This window comes from Arachis hypogaea, chromosome 14 (genome assembly GCF_003086295.3).
Source record: "Arachis hypogaea cultivar Tifrunner chromosome 14, arahy.Tifrunner.gnm2.J5K5, whole genome shotgun sequence".
In the NCBI taxonomy this organism is placed as follows: Eukaryota; Viridiplantae; Streptophyta; class Magnoliopsida; order Fabales; family Fabaceae; genus Arachis; species Arachis hypogaea.
Genome location: NC_092049.1, coordinates 36,058,408 through 36,073,712, shown reverse-complemented (window position 1 = coordinate 36,073,712; position 15,305 = coordinate 36,058,408). Strand labels below are relative to the sequence as shown.

General features: G+C 31.5%; 2 long non-coding RNA genes across 2 annotated transcripts; both read right to left on the bottom strand.

The window, feature by feature from the left end:
- Positions 1-5,742: 5,742 nt before the first annotated feature.
- LOC140178286 (uncharacterized) lies at positions 5,743-9,789 on the bottom strand. Its single transcript, XR_011870865.1, has 2 exons — positions 7,550-9,789; positions 5,743-6,360 (listed from the first exon to the last, which is right to left on the bottom strand). It is a non-coding gene; the product is annotated as an uncharacterized lncRNA (long non-coding RNA).
- Positions 9,790-13,244: 3,455 nt separating this feature from the next.
- On the bottom strand, positions 13,245-14,836 carry LOC112741963 (uncharacterized). The gene is made up of 2 exons (XR_011870864.1): positions 14,508-14,836; positions 13,245-13,471 (listed from the first exon to the last, which is right to left on the bottom strand). It is a non-coding gene; the product is annotated as an uncharacterized lncRNA (long non-coding RNA).
- Positions 14,837-15,305: the final 469 nt, after the last annotated feature.

The window sequence follows — 15,305 nt, the reverse complement described above, 5'->3', positions numbered from 1 at the left end:
ATCAGTAATTAATTTTTTCTTTTGTTGCCTACTGTACTCCTTGGGTATGAACCTTGCAGCTTTATAGTTTTCAATGTCTGCAAACCATGGTGTTTCCTGAATGGTGAATAAATGCTCATCAAGAAAGGTTTCAGAGATCTCAAAAGAGGGGGGATGCCCCTTCTATTGGCTCTATCCGGGACAGATGATCAGCCACTTGGTTCTCTGTCCCTTTTCTGTCTCTTATTTCTATATCAAACTCTTGCAAAAGCAACACCCATCTTATAAGCCTGGGTTTTGAATCTTGCTTTGTGAGTAGATATTTAAGAGCAGCATGGTCAGTGTACACAATCACTTTTGATCCTACCAAGTATGATCTAAACTTGCCAATGGCATAAACCACTGCAAGTAATTCTTTTTCTGTGGTTGTGTAATTTTTCTGGGCATCATTTAAAACGCGGCTAGCATAATAAATGACATGCAGAAGCTTGTTATGCCTCTATCCCAGTACTGCACCAATGGCATGGTCACTGGCATCACACATTAGTTCAAATGGTAATGTCCAGTCTGGTGCAGAAATAACTGGTGCTGTGACTAGCTTAGCTTTCAGAGTTTCAAACGCCTGCAGACACTCTGTGTCAAACACAAATGGTGTGTCAGCAGCTAGCAGATTGCTCAGAGGTTTTGCAATTTTTGAAAAATCCTTTATAAACCTCCTATAGAATCCTGCATGCCCCAGAAAGCTTCTGATTGCCTTAACATTGGCAGGTGGTGGTAATTTTTCAATTACTTCCACCTTAGCTTGATCCACCTCTATCTCCTTGTTCGAAATTTTGTGCCCAAGGACAATCCCTTCAGTCACCATAAAGTGACATTTTTCCCAGTTTAAAACCAGGTTAGTCTCTTGGCATCTTTTCAGAACCAGTGTTAGGTGATCAAGACAGGAGCTGAATGAGTCTCCAAATACTGAAAAGTCATCCATGAAGACTTCCAGAAATTTCTCTACCATATCAGAGAAGATAGAGAGCATGCACCTCTGAAAGGTTGCATGTGCATTACACAGACCAAAAGGCATCCTTCTATAAGCAAACACTCCAGAACGACATGTAAAAGCTGTTTTCTCTTTGTCCTGAGGATCTACTGCAATTTGGTTATAACCTGAATAGCCATCCAAAAAGTAGTAGTATTCATGACCTGCTAGTCTCTCTAGCATCTGGTCTATGAATGGTAAAGGAAAATGATCCTTTCTGGTGGCTGTATTGAGCCTTCTGTAGTCAATACACATGCGCCACCCTGTAACTGTTCTTGTAGGAACCAGTTCATTCTTTTCATTATGAACCACTGTCATACCTCCCTTTTTGGGGACAACTTGAACAGGGCTCACCCAGGGGCTATCAGAAATAGGATAAATAATCACAGCCTCCAGTAATTTGGTGACCTCTTTTTGTACCACTTCCTTCATGGCTGGATTTAGCCACCTCTGTGGTTGAACCACTGGCTTAGCATTATCCTCCAATAGGATTTTGTGCATGCATCTAGCTGGGCTTATGCCCTTAAGGTCACTTATGGACCACCCAAGAGCTGTCTTGTGTGTCCTTAGCACTTGAAGTAGTGCTTCCTCTTCCAGTGGATTTAAAGCAGAGCTTATGATCACTGGAAAAGTGTCACCTTCTCCTAGAAATACATATTTCAGGGATGGTGGTAATGGTTTGAGCTCGGGTTTAGGAGGTTTCTCCTCTTCCTGAGGAAGTTTCAGAGGTTCTTTCGATTCCTCTGAATCCTCCAAATCAGGCTGAACATCTTTAAAGATGTCTTCCAGCTCTGACTCGAGACTCTCAGCCATGTTGATCTCCTCTACCAAAGAGTCAATAAGATCAACTTTCATGCAGTCTTTGGGTGTGTCTGGATGCTGCATGGCTTTGACAGCATTTAACTTGAACTCATCCTCATTGACCCTCAGGGTTACTTCCCCCTTTTGGACATCAATGAGAGTTTCTCCAGTTGCTAGGAAAGGTCTTCCTAAAATGAGAGTAGCACTCTTGTGCTCTTCCATTTCCAACACCACAAAGTCAGTGGGAAAGGCGAATGGCCCAACCTTGACAATCATGTCTTCAATCACACCTAATGGGTATTTAATGGAGCCATCAGCAAGTTGGAGACATATCCGGGTTGGTTTGACTTCTTCAGTTAAACCAAGCTTTCTGATAGTGGATGCAGGTATTAGATTGATGCTTGCTCCAAGATCACATAAAGATGTCTTGGTGCAATTACCCTCTAGTGTGCATGGTATCAGAAAGCTCCCGGAATCCTTAAGCTTTTCTGGGAAGCTTTTCAGAATGACTGCACTACATTCTTCAGTGAGGAGAACTCTTTCAGTTTCTCTCCAATCCTTCTTATGACTCAAGATCTCTTTCATGAACTTGGCATAAGAAGGTATTTGCTCAAGTGCCTCTGCAAACGGAATCTTTATTTCAAGAGTCCGAAGATAGTCTGCAAAGCGAGCAAATTGCTTATCCTACTCCTCCTTATGGAGTTTTTGAGGATAAGGCATCTTGGCTTTGTATTCCTCAACCTTAGTTCCTGTAGGTTTACTTCCTACAGAGGTGGTTGGAGAAGCCTTTTTAGAGGAGTTGTTATCAGCACATGTGTGTGTCTGATCCCTCACTAGCATTTGATTGCCAGAGTCAGAAGCTGGAGTGGTGTTGGGTGCCAACTCCTTACTTGTTCCTGGCGTTTGAACGCCAGAACTGAGCTTCCATTGGGCGTTTGACGCCAAATCATTGCTTGTTTCTGGCGTTTGAACGCCAGAGTTATTCCTCTCTGGGCTCTTACTGTCCGCAGAGGGATCGTAAATAGCAGTTTGTTTATTTTTTGGCTTCCTGCTGCCTTGAAGTGAGGTATTTAATGTTTTTCCACTTCTTAATTGAACTGCTTGGCATTCTTTTGTTATTTGTTTTGATAACTGCTGTTTTGTTTGCTTCAACTGTACTTCCATGTTTATATTAGCCCTTCTTGTATCTTGTAATATCTCCTTGAATTCGGCTAGCTGTTTTGTTAGAAAATCTAATTGCTGATTAAATTCAGTAATTTGTTCTGCAGGACTGAGTTCAGCAGTTACTGTTTTAGCCTCTTCTTTCATGGAAGATTCACTATTTAGGTACAAATGCTTATTTCTGGCAACTGTATCAATAAGCTCTTGAGCCTCTTCAATTGTCTTTCTCATGTGTATAGATCCACCAGCTGAGTGATCTAGAGAAATTTGAGCTTTCTTTGTAAGCCCATAATAGAAGATGTCTAACTGCACCCATTCTGAAAATATTTCAAAGGGGCATTTTCTTAGCATCTCTCTGTATCTCTCCCAGGCATCATAAAGAGATTCATTATCTCCTTGTTTAAAGCCTTGGATGTCCAGCCTTAGCTGTGTCATCCGTTTTGGAGGAAAGTATTGATTCAGGAATTTTTCTGACAGCTGTTTCCATGTCCTTATGGTAGCCTTAGGTTAGTTATTTAACCACCTCTTAGCTTGGTCTTTTACAGCAAATGGAAACAGTAATAATCTGTAGACATCCTGATCTACTTCCTTATCATGTACTGTGTCAGTAATTTGTAAAAACTGTGCCAGAAATTCTGTAGGTTCTTCCTGAGGGAGACCGAAATACTGGCAACTTTGCTGCACCATGATAATGAGTTGAGGATTCAACTCAAAGCTACTGACTCCAATGGAGGGTATACAGATACTACTCCCATATGAAGCAGTAATGGGGTTGGCATATGACCCCAGAGTCCTTTTGGACTGTTCAATTCCACTTAGATCCATGATGGAGAAAAGGAAATTGATATGAATAGCAAATAGAATATATTTTTATTTTTATTTTTATTTTTTTTGTAAAAAGGGAACGAATAAATAATAAAAGAAAAGAGAATAAAATAGTTTGAAATTAAATATAGAATTCGCAAATTAGGAACAAGAAATTTAAGACTAAAATAATTACTTAATTAAGAACATTTGAAAAATTTTTGATATGATTTTTGATAAAGATTTGAATTTTGAAATTTTAAAACTAAGATAAGATAAAATAAAAAATTTTAAAATAAAATCTGAATTTTTAAAAGTAAAATTCGAAAAATCAATTAAAATAAAGGAAAAAGATATTTTTGAATTCAATGAGGAAAGAGAAAAACAATAAAAAGACACAAAACTTAAAATTTTTAGATCTAATGCTCCTTATTTTCGAAAATTTTGGAGGGAAACACCAAGGAATACCAAACTTAAAAATTTTAAGATCAAAATACAAGGAAGACTCAAGAACACTTTGAAGACTCACAAGAACAACAAGAACATGAAGATAGAACACCAAACTTAAAATTTTTAGAAAACCAAAACAAAATTTTTGAAAATTAAGGAAAAATCAAAAAGAAAACACCAAACTTAAAGTTTGACACAAGATTTATTCAAAGAAAAATTAATTTTGAAAAAGTTTTAAAAAAGAAGATAGCCAATTACCAAGAACATAAGCATCACGCTCTAGCCAATTGAGCTATAAATTTAAAGTGATTTAACAAGGTATTTAATAAATAAAAAATTTTTTTAGATACTAATAATTCGAAAATGCACAAGAAAAACAAGAAAAATCACAAAACAAGAAAAACTAAAGATCAAACAAGGAAAATAAACAAGAACAACTTGAAGATTAAGAAAGAACAATGAACACAGTTTCAAAAATTTAAAAGAAAATAAAAACATCCAATTGACACCAAACTTAAAATATAAAACTAAGCACAAACAGAAAAACTCAATTATTAGTAAAAATAAAAATAAAATAAAAAATAAAGTTTCGAAAAATTTTTGAAAAAGAAAATAAGGATTCTAAAATTTTAACAAGAACAATAATAAAAGACTCTGACCCAAAAGACAAAATCTTCCTAATCTAAGCAACTGGATGAACCGTCAGTTGTTCAAAATCGAACAATCCCCGGCAACGGCGCCAAAAACTTGGTGCACGAATTGTGAATCACACTTTTCACAACTCGTACCACTAACCAGCAAGTGCACTGGGTCGTCCAAGTAATACCTTACGTGAGTAAGGGTCGATCCCACGGAGATTGTTGGTTTGAAGCAATCTATGGTTATCTTGTAAATCTTAGTCAGGAAATCAATTATAATTATCAGTATGAATTGCGAAGAATAAAAGAGCATGGATTAAATACTTGTTCTACAGTAATGGAGAATATGTTGCAGTTTTGGAGATGCTTTGTCTTCTGAATCTCTGCTTTCTCCCTGTCTTCTTCTTCACGCACGCAAGGTTCCTCCTATGGCAAGCTGTGTGTTGGTGGATCACCATTGTCAATGGCTACCATCCGTCCTCTCAGTGAAAAAGGTCCAGGTGCGCTGTCACCGCACGGCTAATCATCTGTCAGTTCCCACTCATGCTGGAATAGGATCCATTGATCCTTTTGCGTCTGTCACTACGCACAGCCCTTGTGAGTTTGAAGCTCGTCACAGTCATTCAATCCCTGAATCCTACTCGGAATACCACAGACAAGGTTTAGACTTTCCGGATTCTCAAGAATGCTGCCAATGGATTCTAGCTTATACCACGAAGATTCTGATTAAGGAATCCAAGAGATATTCATTCAATCGAAGGTAGAACGGAGGTGGTGGTCAAGCACGCGTTCATAGGTTAAGGATGATGACGAGTGTCATGGATCATCACATCCATCATAGTGAAGTGCGAATAAACATCTTAGATAGAAACAAGCGTGTTTGAATAGAAAACAGAAATAGTTGCATTAATTCATCGAAACACAGCAGAGCTCCTCACCCCCAACAATGGAGTTCAGAGACTCATGCCGTCAAAGAATATAAAGTTCAGATCTAAAATGTCATGAGGTGCGAAATAGACCTCTAAAAGTTGTTTAAATACTAAACTAGTAACCTAGGTTTACAGAAAATGACTAAACTATGATAGATGGTGCAGAAATCCACTTCTGGGGCCCACTTGGTGTGTGCTGGGGCTGAGACTTAAGCTTCTCACGTGCTTAGGCTGTTTCTGGAGTTGAACGCCAGGTTGTAACCTGTTTCTAGCGTTCAACTCCCATTTGTAACCTGTTTCTGGCGTTTGACGCCAGACTACAACATGGAACTGGTGTTGAATGCCAGTTTACGTCGTCTATCCTTGAGCAAAGTATGGACTATTATATATTTCTGGAAAGCCCTGGATGTCTACTTTCCAACGCAATTGAGAGTGTGCCATTTGAAGTTCTGTAGCTCTAGAAAATCCATTTCGAGTGCAGGGAGGTCAGAATCCAACAGCATTAGCAGTTTTTTTTCAGTCTGAATAAGATTTTTGCTCAGCTCCCTCAATTTCATCCAGAAAATACCTAAAATTATAGAAAAATATACAAACTCATAGTAAAGTCCAGAATTGTAATTTTTATTTAAAAACTAATAGAAATATAATAAAAACTAACTAAATTACATTGAAAACATACTAAAAACAGTACCAAAAAGCGTATAAATTATCCGCTCATCAATAACAAAATAAAGGTTGCTCATCACGTATTTCATCAAGTTCACATTCAATAAGTAAAACAATAAAGCCATTTTACAAATAAGTAGAGTTAACTACAAGGATCAAATAAGCATAGACACAAGCATGCAAAAAGTAAGAACATGAAAATCCCATTGCCCCAATTACTTATATACATATACTGTCAACAATAATTAGATACCAAGAAGCATGTAGTAGAAATCTCAATAACTCACTTGGCCAAGCACAAAGTTATAGTTTCTCTTGAACTGCTGCCTCAGTTTAGATTCTGGAGTGGCCAACAGTTTCTTCGTACAACCATTACTAATCCCCGATTTTACCATATAACAAATATGATTTTACCATATAAGATTTTACCAAATTGTACATGAATTGGAATTTCAAGTTCGGACATTACCTGGTAACAAAATTAGCCAATGATTTAGCCAATTCACTTGGTGCCGAAAAAAGTCAGAATTGTTTATGAAGCTATATAAAATGCACATGTTTACTACATGAAATTTCAGTCTCTAATTCTTCACCAAAGGTGAATAGGTGATCATCAAGACATTCATGAAAATCACAACCTCCAACAATTGATAATATTTCCAACACATATTAGCATAGCATCTTATGTAATATCAGTACTAAGTGCTAATACCGCATATCCGAAACAAAGTTCAAACACTTTGCCGTATCCTCATTCCTTATTCACAAATTAATTCTTAAAAAACCATTCATTACCATTATTAACATATTACCATAACAAGACAGCTATTGGCACTAAGACATCAACCAAATGCCACAACCTTGTCAGATCTCAATAGTAACCACCACTTAAAAAAATGACAACCATCCCCTATCCAACAAAGTGCTACACATTCTTGTAAATACAGTTAGTTAAAATAATCCAAATACATTGCAAAAACCAAAAATCAAGTACTACAATGCTTAGGAACAAACTAGAATTCACTCAAGAACAGAACAGAAAAACAAATAGAAGCAGTGAAAAATCAGACCAAAACAAATCAAGAACCAACCTGAGTCAGAGGCTCCCTTCTTGATGATGTAGACAGAGAGTGGCAGAGTGCAGGGAGAAGTGGAGGAAGACACGGTGGCTGCCAGAAAGGGAGAGGCGCTGGACGACGACGGCTGGACAGGGCTCGACGATGGAGGGCGAAGGGGCATTCAAAGAACTTTCATAGAGGAGAAAGATGCAGCGTTTGCCCAGTTGAGTGGTTTAGCCTTCCTTCTCCTTTAGGTTCTTTAAATTCCGTGGGTGGCTAGCTACCGAGCTCAATGCAGTCAATTATTGCTAGGATTTTGCCGTTTTGATGTGCTTCAAAGGGGAGGGAAAGTGCTGAATCCTTCTCCACGAATCAGATCCCAAAGTATGAACCCTAGAGTCGAACCCCGAGGTAACGACGGAGAAACCTTGATCTTCCAACGACGGCAAGTTTCAGAACTTTCCGATGGACGGATTCCAGAGAAGGAGATTTCTGGAAATGGTTAAGAGAGAGAGAGAGGATAGGAAGAGGAGAGAAGAAGATGATACTGAAGGTTTCTGAACCCAGATGAAGAACAATTTTGGTTTTTTGTTTTTTTAATATGTTTAAGACAGATGAAGAATAATTTTGATTTTTTATTTTTTTAATATATTTTTGTTTTGTTGTTTCAATTATTTGAAACTATAAAATTAAGATTAATTAAATTTTAAAATTTGATTAATTTAAAAGGGTATTTTTGTCTAATCAAATAAAGGAAAGATGTTTAAGTCTTTTTATAAAATTAAATAAATAAATATTTTTTATTTTTATTTAATTAAAAGAGTGGTTTAGTAAAAGTGGTGATATACTATATATTTAAAAAAGAAAAAATTAAATACTGACGTGAAAAATAAATTTCACATGTTTTATTGTTATTTGTCTATACTTTAAACGTATCGATACCTATGAATTTATCATCATACCGTAGCACCTTTCACAATTTATATTCCACTAAAATTATAAATCGACGGTACCACCTTAAAATTTTGTTTCCAATACTATAGTATTTCCTATAAATGACAGTAATATCTTTAGTGTATGCTATTTTTCCTTTTAGTAAACTCAATTTTAAATTAATATTTTATTTTAAGATAAGATTTTATATAAGTATTTTTTTTGTAAGTTGGTGCGTTATAACATCCAAGAAAAAAAGTTTGGTGCGTGTTTACATGAGTCACAACTTTATACTTATTGCCTCGGATAATAGAGTTGCAAGTTGCAACTTGCATGAAAACCTATATGGTATTGCGGTCAGCATTTGGAACTCTCTCTTATAACAGAACCATGTAGGTTCACAGTTCATCTATATAAATAATTTAAGGTTTCTTTCGCATTTCTTCTCTTTTTTATTATTTTATATATCATTCTAGAATTATAATATTATATAACTTATAAAATTTATTATTTTAGACTAGTGTTTAATTTTAAATTTTAAATACTAAATTATAAATATTAAATTTTAAATCTTAATAATATAAATATGATATTAACTAATCATAATAAAAAATATTGAATATAATATTTTTCTTTTAGATTAATAATACAGCTTGACACTTATGTCTGACAATGATATGTTTTTAAAATATTATTTTATTTCTATAACTTAATTTTATACATGCCATATATAATTGCAAAATAGACACATTCATGATACTCCCAAGCTTTTTAAGAAGAATTTTCATATTATTATAGGAGAAAAGATGTAATTTTTTTTACTATGTAAAAAAAAAATTCTAAACTCAAGAATACTCTTTCACACACAATGATTCCCAAAATTATCATTGTAGTATCAACCACTTTTATATGCATTCCGTGGATGAATACTTTTGTGAGATTCTCATCAACACATCATATATTCCTAAGTCTTGATTATTCTGAGTTTGTCCCAAGTGAAGTGATGTATATCACTTACAGAACTACATTATTCTTGTATAAAGAGTGAAGGCTAATAGCTAAGAGTTTCTAATAACAGGTGGGATGTAATGCATCAAAATTAGTAATTGGATTAGATCCTTAAGTCTTTAACAGTTACAAGTATCCAATACATGTTAGTAGCATGTACATTATCATTAGATCATCTATGATGAACCATACTAAGGTAATCTAAGTTAATTATTGTTTATTCACTTTGTCTTATCATCCCATTTTTTTTTTGTATAATTAATAGGTTACATTATTGATGATTTTATTCTAAAATTTCAACCGAAGACTTCATTTGAACATTCCCTCCCCCTCTTCTCGGCCTCTTTTCTTTTTTTTAGATAAAAAATTATCCAAATTCTAATTATATTTCAAATTTTTAGTTAATATTTATATTTTTTTTAAGAAGTAACAATTCTTAGATTCTTCATTTTATTAATCAACTATTAATTCTAAATATTTATTTTTTTTTATCAATTTTACTCTTTATAAATATTATTATTTTATTTATAAAATTTTTATTATTTTTTATATGAGTTTTTTTCTATTATTTATTATTTTATTTTTTATTAATTTTTTGTTTGACCTTGCATATTTTTATAATATAATTTATTCATCTCATGAGATAAAGTAAATTAAACAAAAAAATTAATTCACATTATTCACACATTATTTAAAAATATTGTTAGTTATTTATACTTTTTCTTTATTAAAATACTAAAAACTGAATCTTTATTTTTTTTTCCCAAATCATATTTTTAGAGATTGAACCCTAATTTCTTTGTAGCTCCTCTCCCATTTCGTCGCCGCTGCTATTGTCACAAGCAGCGCCGCAGCTGTGCACATATTTAATACAGTGAGGAAAGGAAGAAAAGAAAGCGAGGCGTATGTTCACTAATTTTTGTCACATATATCGAAGTTGGAATTGATTGTAATTGCCCCCAATATTGATCATTCATAAGAAACATAAGTACAATTTCAATTGAATTTCTCAGTTTATTTTCTCATTTTTCACATAAATTTAGGATTTTTTATTATAAAATGTAAAAACATATAAATTTACTTTTTAATATTTATAAAAATTATCTAATCATTCATCTTAAAAAAATATTTAATTATAAAATGATCCTATTTTAGTTAAGATGTTAACTCTTATTGGGTTAAATTAACTTAAACTAAAACTAAACATCCAATTAATATGTGCCATGTTATAGATGGTAATTTACATGATGATTTAGAGGAGGTTGGGTAGAACTCATCTAAAAAATTATAGCATATTAAAAAAGAGTATTAAAAGTACTAAAAAACATATTATATAAAAAATATACCAAAAAAATAATAAAAAATTAAACATGTATAAAAAATAATATTATAATTTAATATCATGTATTTTTTAGTAATTATTTATCTAATAAAAATTTTAACTAATATTATTCAAACAATATTTATTTTATCAAAATCAATTTTGATAGAGTTATCAAACATAGAACATGTTGACACAAATTCACTCTTATCCAAAATCAATTCTATAAAATCATTTTCATTCAAATATTATTTTGATAAACATCAATTCAAACACATACTAACTATATAATTAGCTAACTATGCTACATACACGTGCAATTGTAAACTAAAACGAGTAAATATTTAACTTAATTTCTAAAATTTAATGATTAAATTAAACAACTGGTCTTAATTTCTAAAATTTAATGATTAAATTAAACAACTGGTATTAAATTAAACAACTGGTTTCCAAAACCTTTTTCACTCAAATGGTATCATAAATTTTTGTATTGAATCATGTTAGTCTCTATGAGTACTTCTATCAAGCTACTGGAGTGCCAACATGCATGAATGGTAATGTGGTGAGGTGACACTTTAATGGTTAATTGACTTATAAGTGACATTATGTGAGTTTTTCACTCAAATTGCTCCCCAGTCTAATTCATTAGATAGAACTCCTAATTCCCTAAATTTACTTCATCTTTATCTAATTAACTTGCCAAGCACAAAGTTGTAAAATTATTTTAAAAATTTATTTTAAAAAATTTTAATAAAAAAACATCTAAAAATAAAAAAATGATATATTAAATTTCTTTTAAAAATTTTAAAATTTAATAAAACAAGACCTTTAACAAACTATTAAGAAAAGATATCTAAAAACTAATAAAGCAATTTCATCCAAAAAATAAAAAAAAAATCCAAAAACATGAAAAAAAACATCCGAAACTTAAAAAAACGATACGTCCAAAACTAAACAGGAAAAAAAATCGTGTGCGAAAAGGATCGGGCTGCAAATCACGCGACTGCAAATCCCGTAATGACGGGAGAGAGAAGACGCTAGAGCCTAGAGGGAGCCGAATCGTGCAATCAGGCTCGTGTAGACGCTTCACTGGCGAAGTTCGAGAGAACTCTGAACGTTGCAGCTACGACACGATGGCGGGTTTGATCTTTCGCGAGGACTTTATGTAAACAACAATGGAGGTGGCGTGATGGCAAGGATGACGCCGACATCAACAGCGTGTCAACGATGTCAGAACGGAGAGGACGACCACACTATAGATGTCAAAGAAGAAGCTAATTCCTGCCACGAGGTGGCGCACCGGAGACACGACGGTGTCACTATGGGTGGGGAGGAAGACAGACGTCAAATTAAAAGCACGAAAGGTGAGAGAAGGAGTTAGAGAAAAAGGATGAGAAGGGAATGTTGTAACAGTACCACACAGATATAGAAATGATACAAAACTAATTTTTTTAACATTAGGATCAGAAGGGAGTTAGCTACAACTATATATAGTTGATTCTATATACTTTTCCTAAACGAGTGATTATTGATATTCCGTTGAAGAAAAACAATTCACATAAAAAAATAGTACTAATAATTTAATGCCAAATTTTGAGTACCAAAATTTTCTTAAACTAAAAAGAAAGTATAGACAACTAATATTTAGTTAACCAACATTAGTCAAATTTAGTGTTTAGATTTATAATTTAAGATTTAAAATAAAAAATTTATAATTTAAAATTTAAAATAAATATAATAATTTTAAAATATAATATTAGTTGATGTTGACTTAAAAAATTTAGTTAATTAGTATTACTTTAAATAAAAATTATCTTAATCTCACCTTTTTTTTTAAATTAAACTAATAAAAAAATACAAATGAATAATTCGTGTCTAAAACTTTTTTCGAATAAAAATAACTTTTAAATTCGTTTAAATTTTTATATATTTTAAAAAATTCTTAATTTTTTACATATTCTAGATTTTTGCTATAAAATTTTAATATTATATTATAATATCTTTTTTTTTTTAAATTTAATTGATAAAAAAAATACACAAACAATTATATCTTTAATTTAAATTAAGAATTTATTTAAAATAAAATATAAAAATTTTTATTTCATAATTTTTTTTATTTTTGTCATTATTTAGTTATTAATTTTATTTTTTAATTTAATTTTTTAATTTAATAATTTAATTAATATATTTTATTTTATATTTTTAAATATTAATAACTAATTAATAATAAAAAATAATAAATTCGAATGATTCTCTATTTTTTTTTTAAAGTTGGTGATTGAATAAATACAAATAATATTTATAAAAAGAGAAGCAAAATAAATGACCATTAATAATAGTGGATTCCGGATTCCCTGATACTTGAGGGCACTTGAATTTCTTGATGAGTCGGTGAAGCTATATGCCTATATCTGCTACCCCCAGAGATAGATGTTTGTAGGTACATATATAGCATTAGCATGCAGATGCTGAATAAAACGAATTCTCCATAATCACATTGTGTTCTGTGTGTGTTTTATATGTTTCCAATGCTGGACCACACATAATAATAATACATACATACATACATATACAGCTATACTGATATACATACATAGCAACAGATCCACACTTGTCTCTGCTTAGCAAACTAACAAAATTTCAGCCGTTCCCTTCTTTGTCCCTATAACATCATCTTCTCTCATAAAACGCATCTCAAAAAAGTGAGACAACGGTTATTCAAATTATGACACTAATGGCTACCATTTTGTTTTATTTTTAAAAAAAAACGCACCATATATATGAATAATTCTAATTGTTCATAGAAATGAAATAAACCACATATATTTGCACATATAGATAAGATAGCATATTGCACTTCACTATTACATATATATACACTTTGTCTTATATCAATATATACACTTTGTAACAAATTATTAGAATATAAATAAAAAAGAATAACTCAATTCTAAAAAAAATACTAAAAAATTATTACAATTTATTATTTATTATCAATTAGTCATTAATATTTAAAAATATGAGATAAAATATGTCTTTAGATTTAGTAAATTAAAGAAACTAAACTAGATTAAAAAAATTAAATTGATAATTAAATAATGACAAAAACAATAAATTTTAATAATCACTTAATATTTTTTTTCTAAAATTTAATTCAAAAAATAAGAAATATCTTCTACTTATAAATTATTTACTAATTGTCTCAAATATGAACATTTAATGGGTGACCTAACAATATTAAATTATTAGAATTAAGATTAAATAAATTTAATTCAATTCTAAAAATTAATTCATTAAATGAAAATTATCTTATATTTATAAATCGATAATATTAAAAAGATAATATCTAAAATTATCTTATATAATATAACATCTATAATTTTATACACATAATATCTGTAAATTATATATTATTATATTTAAAATTATATAATTATTTTAAAAATAATTAATAAATATTAAATAAAATAATTTTAAACTATTTAAATTGATTTTTTTATTGTACCCAACACATTATTATTTATAAATTATCTAAAAATTTTATTACAGAGAGATGTAGTATTTGTATTACAAATAACAGGCGTGAATATGAATATGGGAAAAAGTGGATAATGATTAGTAGCGGGGAAGATAAATATTAAAGAGAAAAACAATGAATAATTAGCAAGGGATTTAAAAGAAAGTTGTACGGAACAAAGAATTGGAAATTCTCTAAATTAGAGGTCGTACCTGAAATTGAAATTGTAGCTGAAACAACAGTCCCATAGTTGGTGATGACGATGACAATGATGATGAGTAGCGAAGAAATTAAAGTATAAATAAAAAAAATCTGTTGGTGATTGAGTGATTGAAGCTGCTAGATGACCTGATATGGAACCATAATCTAAAAACTCAAAATTACCCTCTTTGCATTGGCTCTTTCCTATATATAATTAATTAATGGATCTTTATATAGTTCAAGAAACCAAGCCCCATGAAATTGAAACTCTCTCTCTCTCTCTCTCTCTCTCTCTCTCTCTCTCTCTCTCTCTCTCTCTATATATATATATATATATATACTGCCAATAAGTTTGAATCTAAACTATCTAGTACTACTAAAATATAGAAATATTTGATAACAAAAAAAATTTAGAAAAATAATATATAGATGATGAAATTGTTTCTTTTTTCTTGCTTTTAATTAATGATAAGGCGATCTAGAGCGAGTTTGGTAAATTACCAGATCATGCTGGCAGCTTCAACCTCTCAAACCAACATAGATAGAAGATGAGTAATAAAATATAGCTAAGGTAGATAGCTAGCTAGGAACATATATAGGAAGTGACAGGAGAACAAAGCATGTTTATTTGGAGTAAATTAAGAAAATGAAAGACACATGCATATATACACCTCTCTATCTCTTTCTCTTCTATGGTATTCTTCTTTACTGTGCCATAAGAGAGGATCAGAGAAGTAGAGAGAGTATTTAATGGTGGGTTTATTGGTCCTTCTTGCTTACAGCTATTGACACTGACTTGCTGCTCCTTT